At 47.4% G+C, this 16,858-nt stretch overlaps 1 pseudogene; it reads right to left on the bottom strand.

Annotated features, from left to right (window-relative positions):
* Window positions 1-6,034: 6,034 nt before the first annotated feature.
* Window positions 6,035-15,175, bottom strand: LOC149330865 (glutamate receptor-like; annotated as a pseudogene).
* Between the last annotated feature and the right edge of the window lie 1,683 nt (window positions 15,176-16,858).

The following is a 16,858-nucleotide window of genomic DNA, read 5'->3' as shown; positions in this document are numbered from 1 at the left end:
AAAAAGTAGACTCCACTCCACTTCCCTCGAGTTCATGTAAACGTACCAAATGTATTGCATGAGTTTTACAAAGTACAAACTTGTTTTTGTTTCTTAATTCATAATTCGCTCTATAGCAGCAGACAAGAAAGAAGGGAGCTGCCGCGGTGGCTCAGTGGTTATGGTGCTCGGCTTCTGACCCGAAGGACGCGGGTTCGATCCCGGCTTCGAAGGTCGAATTTCGATGGAGGCGTAATTCCAGAGGCCTGTGTACTGTGCTATGTCAGTGCACGTGAAAGAACCCCAGGTGGTCGAAATTTCCGGAGCCCTCCACTACGGCGTCTCTCATAGCCTGAGTCGCTTTGCGACGTTAAACACCCATAAACCAACCAACCTAAACCAACAAGAACAAGGTAGAGAAGTTGACAAGATAAGGTGCCCGTGTATAGTGCTCGCGTTTCTTATCTGTGTCACGTCTGTTGCTGCGGTAATGTTTCGTGAACAACGCGCTGTTTGTTCGTGCTCTACAATGAAGGCAACACTACGCGAAGGCGCGTTCCTAAGCGGTTGATGCAAAAGAGCCTGCAACTTCTTAAACTTTAGTTAAGCGCAGCAAAGGGTTTCTATTAAGATTCTAGGCAGTTGTGCTTTGAGCAACGGCCGTGATTGGTCAATTTTAGGGACACAGCAGAAAATGCGCTTCGACTCATGTGATACCGGCTGGGGCGGCGGTGTTTAAAAAATGGATAGCAACCACATGTACTGAAAGAAAAAAAAAATCTCCGGTAGTCATATCCGTGCATGTAAATCGGGCAGTCCAGGGAGGAGGCGGAAAATGTCACTTTACATATGGAGACATCTTATTTTACATTATAGCACTTTATTCTCATTGCGTTCGAGCTTAGATTAGGACGCACACTAAAAGCTAAAGACAATAGCTTGAAACTGCTTGTAACATGTACAAAACGGGAAGAAGGGGAGAACGGATGCCGCGGAGTTTGAACCCAGGCGAGCTAGTAGTTTAAGCCACTAAACTGTCGGGTACGGCGTTACGACCTATAATAGCGTCACAAATTAAAAATGAAGACAATGGTGAAAGACCTACGTGCCTCACTATCAACGCCAGGAAAACAATTTGCCTCTACATTGAGTGAGTGCCAAATGAAAAGCTGGGTTGAAATATCATCTTTGTGGTATACTGACCAGCTGTCGGCATGAAAATTTTACTGTCTGATGTTTAAAATTGAACGGCATTTGCGAAATCAACTCAGCTAACAATATCTTTAATTTTTCGCTAGGATAGCCGAATACTTGTTGTAAATTGAACTCTCTTAACCTCAAAAGAGTAAGCTTTTCATCCTGACGGGCCAACTCTTAATGCCAACATGAACCCTACAGTAAAGTGAACTTCCATTATTTGGTTACCTTTCGAAGATGTTAAAATTAAGTACTTTACATTGTCAATGATAAAATTTGTGGAAACAATTATCTATGCAGGGTGACCACATAGAGAGCAAATCAAGCCTGGGCACAAATCAACAAAATGCGCTCACAAAGTTTTTCCGCATTATACAGCGTAACTGATGTATCACTAATACACTCCTCGCCCTTTAACTTGATGTAGTAAGCTTCCAGAAGCTCACGGCCTACTTTGTCTTTACTCTACTCCTGTATATAATCTTGATTCTATTGAGCCGGCGCTCACAACCTTTGCATGCGATGCAATGAGCCGGCAGATTTGCTCCTTCCCTGTTGCGAATCAGCCGTGCAACTTTCTGCGCGCATTTGGTTGATTTGTGCCTAGGCTTGATTTGCCCTCTCTCTCGCTTTAACCCTCCTCTTTTTTAGGCACATGTGTGGACTGCCTATATTAGGAGCAATGATGCGGATAAAATCAGTCCATAGTTTGCGCTCTTTCCGTCTTCATCGTCTTTCCTGTGTTCGTCCTTTTGTCCGCGCAACGGGTTCCTAACAATAGCCATGCACAAACTGGCCAGCAAGAAGTCCTTAACACAGTTTCGGACGATTCGGTCTACATACTCTCCCTTCATTGCCAAAAAAAAGTTGTCGCCGAGCATATTCGTCGCGCAAATGTAACAGCTAATGAGGGTCACCAAACGCGAAGGAGACACGACAAGAGACTGTCGCGAAAGCATTTTTGCTCAGAACTGGGCCTCAGAAAACATAAAAGGTGAGGGTCACCGAATAGCAAAGAACAAAAAGAGGCTCAGCGAACAAGCATACGAATTTAGGCCTGTGATTTTTTTGTTGGCATCACCACGAGTACACTTTATTGCCATACACACACCAGCATGTTTAAGAGTGGTGCCGTATCTTTGCACTAACTGTAAAATAGTTTCGATGGCACAAGGTGTTCCCGATGAACATGATGTGCGATGAAATAGAAAATTATGACAACTGATAAAAGTCGACAGTGCAAGTTTAAGAAATCAGAACTAGTATGGAACCGACATGATCCCGTAGTCGAAATAAACGAACCTGTTTTGTCTATTCACAGCCCCAGCACTTCAGTGACTTTTAGCGACTCAGTCAATGATCGCTGTGATTTAAAGGTCGACATTTGGGACCACTCCAGCGAATCTGCTTTCAATGAAAATCGCTTCTACGTCTCTTTCGGAGTTTCAACGTCTAAACAAAGTACGCATTTATTTTTGTGGAAGTTGCATTTAAAACTTTTATTGTCACTCGATCCAGACCTCGTCATGTCTACCCCCAAAAGACTCCGTGATCACAGCTTGAAGTGAATGGCGCTGTAGCCTAGCCTCTGTGATCGGCAAAAAGAAAATTGTGTCGATGCACGCGAAGTTTACTCGCGAAATCCGCAAGCGTTTATATACTCGTATTTCAGCTTTGAGCCATTTCTAAGCTTATAAAATAACCATTTTCGGTCAGAGTGGTGTCTTTTTAATTAAAATGAGATAGTCTGTCGATAGAGGCCAACCGAAATTTGTCCTCACCATCCATGTATTCAGCACTAACGCTCTTTTTCGGTTTGGTTTGGTTTATGTGTCCCAAAGCGACTTAGGCTATGAGAGACGCCGTAGTGAAGGGCTCCGGAAATTTCGACCACCTAGGGTTCTTTAACGTGCACTGACATCGCACAGTACACGGGCTTCTAGAATTTCTCCTCTAAAGAAATTCAACCGCCGCGGCCGGGATCGAACCCTCGTCTTTCGGGTCAGCAGCCGAGCACCATAACCACTGAGCCACCGCGGCGGCGCTTTTTCATTTTCATTCCTGCATGGCTGCCGGCGCAAAATCCACTTCCTACGAAAAGCGAGATATGGAACGCGGATGTTGTCGAGCTTGCATCTAGATTAGTAGAGCAAATCTGCTACCTTTGCGATAATTACTAATCTGCTTAGCCACACGGAAGTTTGCGGCGGGCATAGAACATGAGGCCGAAGCTGGCTCCCAGCGGTCACTCACGGGTCGCGGGCTTGGAGGTCTTCTTTCTCTTGCGCGCCGCATTCTTCTTCGAGCGCTTCTTGGGCTTCGTGAGATCCGCAGTGGACATTCGTCGTGGTTGGCGACCGATTTGTGAGTGGCCTCACTGTGCGAAAGCGGAACACCGGAGTCGACAACCCTCGTCGCAAAAAATCTGCTCCTTCTACTTCTTCACAGTGCCGCCTCGCGGGAACTAGCGTGTCGCTTCGTCGTCTTCCCTGCGAGCGCAGTGGCCGTGTTTCTGCACGGCCGCTAGATACATGCGCTTTGCATCGAGCGGCCGTGGTTTCTGCTAATGCAGTTGAGGCGAAAATGAATGAAGGAATTAATGCACAGGCCGAGCCCCGATTTCTAGAAGGGAAAGAGGAGAGAGTCATAAGACAGCGCGATCCGCTACCGTGATCCGCTTCCGTGGGGCGCAGCTGCGCGTGCGCAGAACGCCATTGGGGCCCCAAGATGGCGCCACTTTCCCGTCAGCTGCGTGCGCGCCTGCCGCGTCGGGACCAATCAGCGCGTATGTATGCCCCGCGGGAGCGAGGCGCCGATGCGCGTGCGCAGAACGCCATGGGGTCGCCAGATGGCGCCACTTTCACGTCAGCTGCGTGCGCGCCTACCGCGTCGGGCCAATCAGCGCGTATGTATGCCCCGCGGGAGCGAGGTGCAGCTTCGCATGCGCAGAACGCCATGGGGTCGCCAGACGGCGCCACTTTCCCGTCAGCTGCGTGCGCACCTGCCGCGTCGGGACCAATCAGCGCGTATGTATGCCCCGCGGAAGCGAGGCGGCGATGCGCGTGCGCAGAACGCCATGGGGTCGCCACATGGCGCTACGTTCCCCGTCAGCTCTAAACCGAGATTCGGCAAGGAGTGGGGAGCAGTGTTTTGCTGAGGTATGAAGACGCTAGAATGCAGGATCGGAGCATCTTGGGCGTGGTGGTACATGGTACTGGGTAGAGAAACCAGCATAGCAGGACACGTACAAAAGAGAAGGAAATCACACGGACGACGCTGGAGACACAGCTGAAGATTTTTACTTGATCAGGACTACAGCATGGCGCACATGCGCGTGAGCAGGCAACGCCGATGAAGAAGAAAGCCAAAAAAAAAAAAAGTTGAAAGGTCAGTGATAAAAAATACTGCTATCTTGCACGTGGAGACTATGTAGACTGGGACTATGTCCCATTCATGAATCGGTATTCTTTAGAAGAAAATTTTACTGGTGTATCGATGACGCAACCAGTGACGAACTTCTTTATTTTAAAAGCTTCCGAGATCCCGGCCGCGGCGGTCGAATTTCTTTGGGGGAGAAATTCTGGAGGCCCGTGTACTGTGCGATGTCAGTGCACGTTAAAGAACCCTAGGTGGTCGAAATTTCCGGAGCCCTTCACTACGGCGTCTCTCATAGCCTTAGTCGCTTTGGGACGTTAAACCTCCATAAACCTAAACCTAAAGCTGTGTTTTGCCTCAGCCGATGACTTTCACATTGCTGAACAGGGGAGTACAGTTTTGACAATTGTTGCAATGTTTTGGGAGGTTGGCCGTATTATAAGGTTGCTTTTTCACGAAGGTCTCCAAATTTCGTGCAGTTTTGACCAAATTAAGTTTTTGGGATCATTGATAAAGCAGTTGAAGAAGTCTTCAACCCTCTCGCACACAGCACCCCCCCCCCCCCCCCCCGCCATCTCGTTCGCCTAATATCCACAGCCGACAAATGAGATGACGCCACCGGTGAAACTGCTGAGAGAGTGGCTTGTTTTGTTTCGTCGTCTGCGCAGATGATGCAAATATCCAACTCCTTCTGATCGATTCCGGCCAGTACCCCGAAAAAATTTGGCTGCCGACCAAATGTCATTCCTATGCGAAATTTGAGCTCGTAAAATTCACCGGTTTAGTTGAACGAAGCTTTCTAAGGCGCGCGTTCAATGCGGAGCAGTGTGTACAAAATTTCGATTTTCAATTGTGACGTGATAAGACAGAATGAAATTGCCAAAAAAGTACAGCGTCAAATCAAGAAGAAAAAGAAGTGTAACTCCCGAAGTACAGCACGATGTGTACACTGTTCTTACAAGCAAGGGGCCCAAGATTTAAAACATATACTGTGTCACAAGCTCGTAAAATAATGACACATTGTGAGGGTAACGTGGTTCTGTTTTATGCACAGGCAACGCACAGTCGAGTCAGTTTTTCGGCGTTCAGCTCCGTTCCTTCTTGTTGCAGCATCTAAGTACCTTTATTCTTTCTAAAGCCAGGTGCCGTGGGCGTTCCTCATATACGAACCCATTGAACGGCGACAATGCGGACGAAGTAGTGTGCGTTGCATGCGTGCTCGCTGGCCAAATCCTTCGCGGCGGTCTATGTGTTGTGTTACTTCCGTTCTTTGTGCTTCTGCCTTGTGTGGTTCTACCTGCTGCGACCGCCTACTGCCCCGTAACAATATCAAGGCAGCTTGAGTTGTACTGACAGAAAAACAGGGACGACAAATAGATCCATCATTACTTGCACGCATAGTTGTCTACGATGTGCTGGTTGCTTCGAGGGCTAGGTGAAGTTGAGTGATGTAGCAAACAGGGCTGCAAAGGGCACTGAACAACTACATCATCCTAGTTGCAGGGGCCACGAATAATCGTATTATTTTTCGGCTCTCCCTCTTCCGAGCCGCCAGGACGTAGCAGAACCACTCGGCACCGAGGCCCATCAGGGAGGCGCAGACACCAGCCAGGTAGAGGTAGAATACCCCGTGCACGTCTTGGATGCCGAGTGCGTTTACGTGGTCCTCTTCCTCTTGCAGGCAGCGCGTGTAGTTGATCACTCTGGTGTCGATCATGCGCTCGAAGATGTGGCTGTCGATCATGTAGCGGGCCCTGGGTAGGAGAGGGGGAAACATTGGTGCAGAGAAAAGCAAAAAAGGTCATAAGATTTGTCTACGGTCTATAAAGCAGCAGCATCCTTGGCCATTCCATACGGGGCGCACCCGCTCAGCTTAGCTATATGCTTTAGGGAATATTTTGGTCAGCTATCCGGAGCAAGTTTTTTGCTGCGCGAAACCGACCAGCGTGTTTCAATGGGAGATTTGGATTCGCGTTTCGATGCTGGGCGCATGGTGTGGACTTAGTTGGTGTGACGTTAGTTTTCAATGCGCCCAGCAAATTATCCAAGTTGTGCAGAATGGTCAACCAAGGCGCTGAAAAAACAGCACGTTGTAAAACAAAGCACAAAGACAAATTCACCGAATGCGACAGTGATGTAGTTTATAAGATCCCATTGTCATGCGGGGCGTCATATGTTGGGCAGTCAGGACGGTGCATCAACATACGTCTCATGGAACACGTCGGCAACATCGAAAAAGGATATGGCAGCAAGCTAGCGGGACACGTGTCGGACTGTGAATGCATTCCACACTTTCAACGCTGCAAGATTCTGAGAAGATACCCCCTAAAGCTCATGCGAGAAATATACGAAGCGTTCATCATTCAGAAGAATCGTTCCACCTGCGTTAGCACGCCATCACTAACATTGACGAAAAAAGAAATGGGTTATCTGAGCAAGCAATGACGACAGAAGTGACAAAATGACGATTCCATGGCTTTCTTTGTATTTTTAGACGATACTTTCTGTATTTATTGCAAGCAAAGCAGTAAATTCCTCAGTTGTCAGTCAGTGCTGTGTCTGTGTGTTTCCCGACTTTTTCCTGTCCCTGCGCACTGTTAAGTAGAAGAAGCTTTGAGGTTTGTTTTATGTATATGGCTATGTGCAGCCTTGTCGTGTTCCGTAGATATACTTCAAAACGAATTATCTTCGTATACAAACTGCGTACTATAGGGTAGGTCGCCTCGAAGGTCTTTGGCGCGAAAGATTCCACAAGGTGTCGAATTGATAGCCATTATATGCAAGTGCGTAATCTGGAAAGTTTCACGTCTTGTATAAAAAATATCAGTGCCCTCGACACTGCGTGCAGAGGTATCGCTCACCACGACATTTTCTCATCTCGGCCTACCGGCTAGTGGCTGCACCAACAACTCTCCAACATAGCGGCCACTGCACTTCAACTCGAAAGAGAGAGAAATGAAACAAAACTAGAAAATTAACTTAATCCAAAGCGGCAGGAAAAGCAGTAGAAAGGAAGAAAGTAGGAAGATTCGCTGAGAGGCGAGGAGGGAGTTTCGTGCAGTCATCGCTCAGCCATTGCTAGGGCGAAGTAAAACGCGCCGGGGGGGGGGGGGGGGGGGGGGGGGCGCTTTGCTAGAAACGGGGTGCCGAGCCCACAGCAGGTGCAGTACTGGGGTTGATGCGGAAGACACTCGTCGGGCTCTCGCTGGTGAGGTTGAACGTTGATGTAGAGAAGACTCACATCGACATCGACCATTGACGGCCATCGCTGAATGTTTTAACTAAGCTGGAGCCTAGTTTAGCCTGTATTTTTTCCGTTAACCTCTCACGAACACTCCTATATCCTTCTTCTTCCTTTTCACCCCCTCCCCAAGTGCCGGGTGGCCAATCCGGAGGCTTGCTTGCTTAACCACTCCGACTTCGACTTACTTTTTTTTCCAGTAGCTGCTTAAGTGTGGTGCAAAAGGCACTCGCTTTCTCACTGAATGTTTCAGAAAATGAGAAGCATCATACACCTTCAGTGTTAGCACAATGATCTCTGGGACATGGTACCTCTTCTCGATGGCCTCTCGTACATCGGCGGCAGTCCTTGCGGTGGAACATGCCGACCGAGGTGAGAGACAGCGGATTGCGCACCACATGGAAGCGGCATCCCCCCTTGGCGTTGACTGAAGCGCGTGTTAAGTAGTCCCTTGAGGTAGGTCAATGCAGGACGAACACATGAGTGCGAGCCTCGACCATGTCCAGTATTGACGCCGCCACTTCCGGGGACGTCAGGGAACCCGTACTGGCTGCAACCGGGGAAGCAGGCTCCGGAACGTAGGGTGTTCTGGGCGCTGAAAAAGAAAGATACTCAATGCAACGAACTACAGGACAGCTGTTATGGCGTTTCTTTAGCAATGCCGATAACCTACTGCATAACTACGTCCGGATATAGTCACCAAGTGTTCTGCCCTGCCAATATTGAAGCCTTCCTGAATGCTGATTCTTACCCGCCGCGGTGGCTCAGTGGTAAGGTGCTAGTCTACCGAGCCAGAGTACCCGGGTTCGAACCCGACCGCGGCGGCCGCGTTTCGGTGGAGACGGAACGCAAAAGGCGCCCGTGTGCTGTGCGATTTCAGTGCACTTTTAAGGATCCCCAGGTGGTCAAAATCATTCCGGAGCCCTCCACAACGGCACCTCTTTCTCGCTTTCTTCTTTCACTCACATCTTCCTACCTTCCCTCACGGTGCGGTTCAGGTGTCCGCCGAGATATGTGAGACAGACACTCGTCATTTCCTTTCATCAAAAACCAATTTACCAATTTTATAGTTTCTTTCAAACAAGGACTCTACCGATGTAGGTGCAGTTCGTAGCAACTACAGCAGTATATTATTTTTGAGAGAGTCCTCCACTATTGTAACCGCAATTAAGAGAATATACTGCAGTTGAACATCGTTACAACGAAGTTGAAGGGACCCCACGATTACTTCGTTATATCCGTATCTTCGTTATAGCCCGTGTTAGCCGACCTTCCAAGGGGAATCGGCGTTCCTTCGTTGTATCCATTATTTCACTATAAACCGTTTTGCTATAACGAGGTTAGACTGGACTTGCGAAGCAGGGAACGAAATACGGTGATCCTTTATCACCAGTATTTCAGGAATAGAAGATGGATGATTTCTGTTTGAGCAACACAAACCGTACACATGCCGGTGCATGTTTTTTTTTCGCTTTTTAAAATCTAAATGGTTCTTAAGCACCGGTGAAATGATTTTTTTCTTATTTTATGCATCGGGCATAACCGCTGTTAAGCGGACTACACAACGAGATCCTTCCCTGACCACGGGACCATCAAAAACGCTATTGGTAATGTGGTAGTAGTATAGAGGCACATATTGTAGATGGTTCCACATCTAGCGTCTAGGCAGTCAATAACGTAAATACCTTTTCTCGAGCTTAGCTATATGCAGTTCTTGAAATTACGCAAGTCATCTGCGCAGCGCTACAACCGAATCCTCACGTTGAAGAAGCGTTCGTGGACACTGCCCTTCTCGGCTGCGATGCGCAGCGTCGGGAATCGCAGCAGGTCGTCCACCGAGTCCACGTGGTCCTCGAGGTCCCTGACCAGGAGACTCCCCTTTAGCTCTCCCCCGAGGCTCGACATAAGCACCAACATGGCCAGGAACCAGAAGCCCAGCAGGACACGGCCGAACTCGCCCGGCGTCTGCTTGTTGCAACCTGCGATTGCGAATTTGTAGTGGTCCAGTGTAACTGCTTACCCTCCTTATAACTAGTCATGTTTGCGGGCTGAAGGACTGGACTGGCAGCCGCGTACCTTGAGGAAGCATGAACTGCAGGTACGTCCACAGATGGTCCCAGTAATCACCTAGCCCAGCGGCGGCACCAGCACCCGAGGAGAGCACCGATAGGAGAGACTCGCCAAGCGTCGACACGAGGGCCACCAGAAACCAGCTGAGGAAGATCGCCAACCAGACCTGAAAGAGAGGAGAATGCGCGTTCAACTGGGTCTCAGACTTCCTGGCCATACCAGAACCTCTTCTTTCACATTGGCAACCCAAACCAAAGTGAATGAGGGCTGAGGGTGGGCCTAAGTACGCTTGGCAAAGTTTCGGCCATGAGACTTGCCTTACTCTGGCCCCTTACGAAGACAAGTCCTCATGCCGAAACGTTGCCTAGGCTATTAGCCCTTGCCCCCCCCCCCCCCCCCCCCCTGGCCCTTTGCTCAATTCGTGCTGCGTTGTAAAGTATCCTATCTTCCTTCCTTGTCTCCGCCGTGGTTCTCACACTTAAGGCGCATGCGAGCCACCGGCAGAAGCAGTGCTGCAAATAATGCATCTACAGACTTGGCTACTATTTTGCTGGCCGTCAACGCGGTTGAGGGTTAGCCTTCCACGCAACATTTCATATTCAGTGAAATGTAAATGCGCTGTAACGCATTCACAGAGCATTTTCCAGAGATGCAGTTCAATTTGCAGCAAAAGCCTTGGCTTACAGGCATGAACGGTGCTGCAAAATTGCCGACTCATGGTGTCGGGGATTATCCATACGTTGGAGCGCGTAGAAAGATGGGAATCAGGTGAAATAAGCGTCGAATGTGACAGTGTGCATGAAAGGATCCATCGAAGAACTGGGCAGCAATGCACTCAACGGGATTCATATGTATGCTCACCTTAGAGCTGAGTCTGGTTCCGCAGAGCTGAGCTAAAGGTCAGCTGTCGTTATTTTCCCACTGACCCTAAGAGCCAGGTAAAGCCTAGCAGCAAACATTGAAGAGAAAAATTTTGTCTAACACAATGTGCTGAAGGCTCTTTGGAACCAGCTCCTTCGTCCCTGCATTTTCTTCACCATAATTCAGTTTTGTTCAGTGCTAACAAAAGAGTTGCCGTAGCAAAACAACCAAAGGCTTCGCGTTTTCAACCTTTTCCTGGAAAGCGTTGACGAAGCTGAAGGGGTCCACGGCTTTGCGAGGGTGAGGCGCCAGAATGGTAGAGTATCCGAACACGTAAGGGTAGAAGTTGGACGCCTCCAGTCTCTCAGCGATCAGACCAGCCGGGCCGATGAACAGATCCACTTCCTGCGAGACACCAATAACGATTGATAGGATACCTCCTCTTTCTGTGTATGAAATAATCACCGTGGTCTAGGCTTTTAGTACGTGACAGTTGATATGCCAGGATTAATCATCATAATCGCCACTAATACTCCTCTCTCACCACAGATTGTCGGTGAAAAGGATCACGGCCATTACCGAGCCAAATCCACTTATGTGCTTGATGACCTGAGTCTCAGGCCTGGGGCGCGACTTTACACGGATTGTAGGTTGTCTATTAGTACTCTATACTGCGACACTAAAAGGTAACTGCAAATATCGTATTACTTCGAAAAACTTCAGGACGTCAAACTACCAACCTTTCTCGCAAACTCAACGGTGATGGTGTCACTGTCTGTCAGCCAATCAGGATTTTTCTGGGTGACTCTGGAGGCTTGGTTTTTGGGCAGGCAAGGTTTAATTGAAATCGCACAAAAAAAAAGCGCTCAGTAACACACCAAGAGCGGTCCGTGTGTGTGGTGTAATTATCATTCGGAGCTTATCAAAGTTGCATCCAGTCCCGCTGCTGCTTGAGGCGTTCCTAGGCAAGATAACTTTTAATAGTACCTGAGTGCGTGGAACACTGTGTGCTAAGTATAGGTGGGCTGCTCAATCGCACCGTGTCTGCACGGTGCCTGAAGAAGACTGATGGGCGCAGGTGGATCATTGCTTCTGTGCCAGCCTCTGTTTAGAAAATGTTAATTTACATATCTACCCAAACGATCAGAAACATCGGCAAATGTACTTGTAACAAAACACATGAGCTCAGAAATAGATGCCGAACACAGATCGAGAGCTGACTAGCGCAAGGCGAAGTCTTTATGTCCTAGACAAGACGCGCACAATACGTTGTGCATTTGTGATCATAGGCAGCTGCTCGTGTCCTGTTAATGCCTGCAAGTAATTGTGTGTGATACGTGTTTGCCATTGGCACTCTTTTAAAACTGAAAGTTCTTGGAGCTTTTCCTTTCTGAACACAGCTCCTGCTGCAGTTATTGCAGACTTCTTTGTACGTGTACATGGCTTTTCTGCACAAAGGAAACAAAAAAACTTTCTGAAAAAAAAAAAAAAACAGATGGGCGTAATTTGTAAGGTTACATGGCAGTGAAGCGAGTTAACGCGTCGGTAAACGGTGCAGGGAGGTCGAGTAACATCGAGCTTCTACCATTTTCCGCCTGGCAGCGAAGAGTCGACAACCCTGGAGGATCGAAAGAATGTACCGGAATAGAATCGACATGCTCATTAAGAAGTGCACGTTTACAAACCTTTCTCTGCAGCATTCCGATGGCTCCGGTGAAGCTTCCGTTCACCTTGTAGCCCCACTGGCCATCGCGGGGGACAGACAACACCGGCCTGTTTTCAACAGCAATAACAACAAAAAAATTAGCAGATGGTTTAGCATGGCTAAGCGCGAAATATCGTGTAGTTGTTATAGTGGGCACTTAAGGTTATTACATCCTGAAGGCGTTTGATCTTATAGGCCTTTACCATAGAGATTTTTGGCCTGAATGCATTCTACCTAAAAGCTTTTACCCGGAAGACATTTACCATGAAGGCCTTCGTCTTAAATGCTTTTACCAAAAGGCCTTTATCCTAATGGCATTTGACCTAAAAACCCTCGACCTAAAGGTCTGTACCACTCGCCGTGGTGGCTCAGTGGTTATTGCGCACAGCTGCTGGCCCGAACGACGCAGGTTTGATCCCGGCCGCGACGGCCAAATTTCGATGAAGACGAAATTCTAGAGGCCCGTGTGCTGTGCGATGTCAGTGCACGTTAAAGAACCCCAGGTGGTCGAAATTTCCAGAGCCCTTCACTACGGCGTCCTTCATAGCCTGGGTTGCTCTGGGACGTAAAACTCCAATAAACCAAAGGTCTTTATCACAAAGATATTTCATCTAAAGACCTTTACACTGAAGGCCTTTACCTTAAAAGCCTTCATCCAGGTGTAACCTTTCCCCTGGACTTCGCGCAGGCCTGCCAAGTGTACACACCTTGCAGGTTGCCCACAACACGATGGGCAGGTGGGCCGCCTTTGTTTATTTATTATTTATTATTACCTCAAAGTTCTCGATGTGGAACTTCACATGTCCTGAGGCTTACCATGAAGCAGGCTTCAGGGACGTACGTATGCCCAAAATCCCGAAATTGGCCTACTAGTGCTAACGCACTAAAATACTTTAAAGTGTTCAAGTATATTATATCTTGTTTGCCGCAGACGCGCTGCTTCATTAAATGCGCCATATCTAGAGAGAAACCTGAAGGAGCTAAACACCGCAGCGGAGACGGGACAGGGAAAGAAGACGACACAGGGCAACGACACACCAACTGACGACACACCAACTGGCCTACACATCTACCCTCCTAAGTTAGAGAGAAACCCTTAAATGAAAAAACAAAAACTTTCTTATATCTTGCGAGTGAATGTCGCACTTGTCATTATAAGACGCTACATGTAGTCATACTGTCATTACCATGAGTGTAGCATTGTGTCGTAGAAAACAAGTTACTCTTCCTCGTCATACTCGCCGGCAAAATGTAGGGGTTGCATCGCGTCGTCGTCGGGCCACTAGCCGGCGACGACGCGGGCAACCGGCGTGCGACCAGCACGAAGGCAGAACAGAAAAGAATGACTTTATGACGAACTACTACACGTAATAATGATGACAGTGTTGTGACGTGAGCGCCATCTAGGAATAAGTTGGAGATTCACGCACAAGATGCAATAGACATTTTTCTAGTTACAGTCACAGTGTTAAAGCTGAAGGAGAAGTAAAGAAACTGCAACTAAAGAAGGTGTTTAGGGTAAATGGCACTCGTTGAATCATCCGGGATTGGTAACTTGTACAGAAACACTAAAGAGATAGCAAAGGAAGACACAAGAAAAAAATTATTGCAGTTCTTATGCATCTATAACAAAACTTCGTGCTGGGCTAGTTGGTAGGATATAGTTAAAACTTGGTTCAGCGCAAAAGACGAACACAAAGAAGCGCTCTGTTTGTGTCGTTCCCTTTCTTTGTGTTTGTTTTTTGCGCTGAACCAACTTTCAACTTATGCATCTAGGTCATTCATGTGCGTTTTTTTTTTACACTGTGCTAAATGAACATCACATGTTTTAACGTGGTGCCCTGTGTACACCCTTTTTTCCTAGTCCACTCTGCGTTCTCGCATTAGATACCGTGCCAGGGCCATTGAAGAAACCTCAAATTGTTTTCGTGTCCGAGTAGAAAAATAAATAAATGGAGCAACAATCTCGCAAAACCTTGAGAGAAGGAAAACTATGCAGAGTGCGGTCACCTTCTGAGGAGTGGGCTGAGTGTACATTGATGCGCTTTCCCCCTGCCCATACCGCCTCCCCTCACATCCCGTCTCATCACACTTGTATATAGGGAGTTGTAAGGATGACCTTGCGTAAACGACTTGCATTCAGATACCTCAAGCACGAAACACGCTACAAAAATCGAACAGTATCATAGCAACGGCTTACTTTAAGCAGAACATTTACACATGGATGCGGTTAGCTGCAAGGAAAAGCTTCTTTTAGACTTCTTGGCTGGTGAGAAACACCTGGCGACAGCACTGGTGGCATAACAAAAAAAAAATACTGAAAATAGCCGCATTCTTAGCTCTACGCTATATGCCCTAAGGAAGAACTACTGTGTCCTCCAGATGTAAGAAGAACGTCCCAAAGATTATCTTCTGGAAACACTTGAACGCTTAAACCACTGATTTTTTATTTCAAAGAGTGGATTTTTCGTTCATGCACATTCCTTGATGCCCAATTCCTGACCACCGCTAAGCGGCTGGAATTCATGATGATGCTAAACAATAAGGGGAAGGGTGAGCGATCGAGTGTATTAGCGCAAGTTCACCTGAGGACAAATCGTGCCAGCCAAAGGGTAAATGTCAGCTCACGTCAGCACGGAAACTTACGTGACATTAAGTCCTCGGGCGATGAGTGCCAAGATCTCGGCCACCGGTCCAGACAGATGGTGGCCGTGATCGTCCTGATAGGCCTCGATAAATGGAAACATCTGGGCAAAGCATGCGCGATACAAGAGGGAACGTGCTTGACAACTGCTGCTGCACTTCTCGAGTTAATGCTCTTGGTCAAAAGGCTGTGCGCTTTGGTGTGTGTTATGATATGGGTTGCGTTTTTATTTCTTGCTACTGTTGTTTCCACAGGGGAGGTGTTACATACTTAAACCTAATGCTAGGGAATTTGGGAGATAAAGACAGAATGAGAGCAGTGTGGAAGAGGTAAAAAGAAAACGGAGATAAAATGCGGCCATGAAATGGGTACTAAGGGTGCAACGGCGAGTATTGATGTAACGTGTGGAATGATGGAGTGCATAGTCCGACAAATGGGTGACGAAGTTCACTGCATGAAGAATGCATGAAGGTAACGTGCAAGTGAATTTAAAGCTTATCGATATGTCCAATGTCTCTTAAATATGTAAATAGAAATTTCATTGCAAGTCTCTGTTGCCTAGGGCAGGCTAAGGGACCTAAAACTTTTCCATTGTTAGGGGCACTGGGCAGAGCTTCTGCATGCAATGTTCATAGTACGCACGCTCGTTAGCATACGCAGGGCACTCAAGTAGGATATGTTCCACCTTTTCTATTGAGGCACAGTTGTCACAATGAGGACTGTTCATTTGTCCAAAACGGTATCGCAAGCCGTTTGTATATGCAGCTTTCAGACGAAGCCGGTGATAAAGTATTTCCAGATGTTGAGGAATTCTGGGTGAGAGTCTTGATCTAAGATGTGGGTCGATTGAGTGAAGAAATTGGTACTGATGTGTCGGCAAACTCCAAAGCCGATACGTTTCTTCGAAAGCAAAACTTTTAGCCATTTGGGACGCATCAGATTTCGTGAAAAAAGTTAAAATGTATCTCCTATGTTGATGGCCCTTACGCGCCGCAGAGTATATAGCATGCCAGCGATTTTTAAACGCCGGCCAAATTCTCTGTATTTCATTAAAGAGTCTCTCTCTCTCCTAATGCTAGGGACTACCCGCAGAAGGAAAGGAACACCGACTACGTAGGAACAAAATAGAGCGAAACAAAGCAACGACATTGTCGCAGTCTATATGGTGGAGTGTTTCTGTCTATCACTGTTTTGCTTGTTCTCTTTGTTTACAATTCACCGAGTAGAGTCGTGCATTGCTAAATCAATACGAATTCGACACGTTGGGTAGCCGTTTGTTCAGAATGAATTTTTACACAACGAGTCTAGACAGCTAGCATATTCAACATACAAGATTTTTAAGTTTGGAAGTTTGTTCAAGGAATGAAAGCATTACGAAAGATTTCAGTTAGAAGATATTGAAACATATCTAGAAACCTTCGCTCTAGGTTCGAGTGCTTAGCACTTAACAAAATCCCGTTTGTAGTGTGCCTGTAAAGCGTGCTCTATCGTCTAAAGTGTATATTTGTAACAAAGCCAACTCAAGTGCTTAGCTTGGATAGTGAGGTAGCGTCAAATAGCTGCAGGTCGACCAAGTTAGCCTAAATGGGTTCGCATTTTTTGTTCTTCCTCACATCTTCACCCGACATCTTGCTAAGCTTGCGAGGAGTATTCGCACTGGGGCGCAGGTTGTGAAGAGACAAGGAGCGTGCCTGCTCCGATCGCCTCAACAGAGACACCGCCGATATACACTGGTAGCTATTCTGCACTAGTAGTAGCTAAAACACCGCTGAATTAAGTTTATCGT

The sequence above is a fragment of the Amblyomma mixtum genome, chromosome 9, assembly GCF_055824585.1.
Source record: "Amblyomma mixtum isolate Tamu chromosome 9, ASM5582458v1, whole genome shotgun sequence".
Lineage (NCBI taxonomy): Eukaryota > Metazoa > Arthropoda > Arachnida > Ixodida > Ixodidae > Amblyomma > Amblyomma mixtum.
Note: the sequence above shows the minus strand (reverse complement) of the source record. Positions and strands in the feature narration are given on the sequence as shown.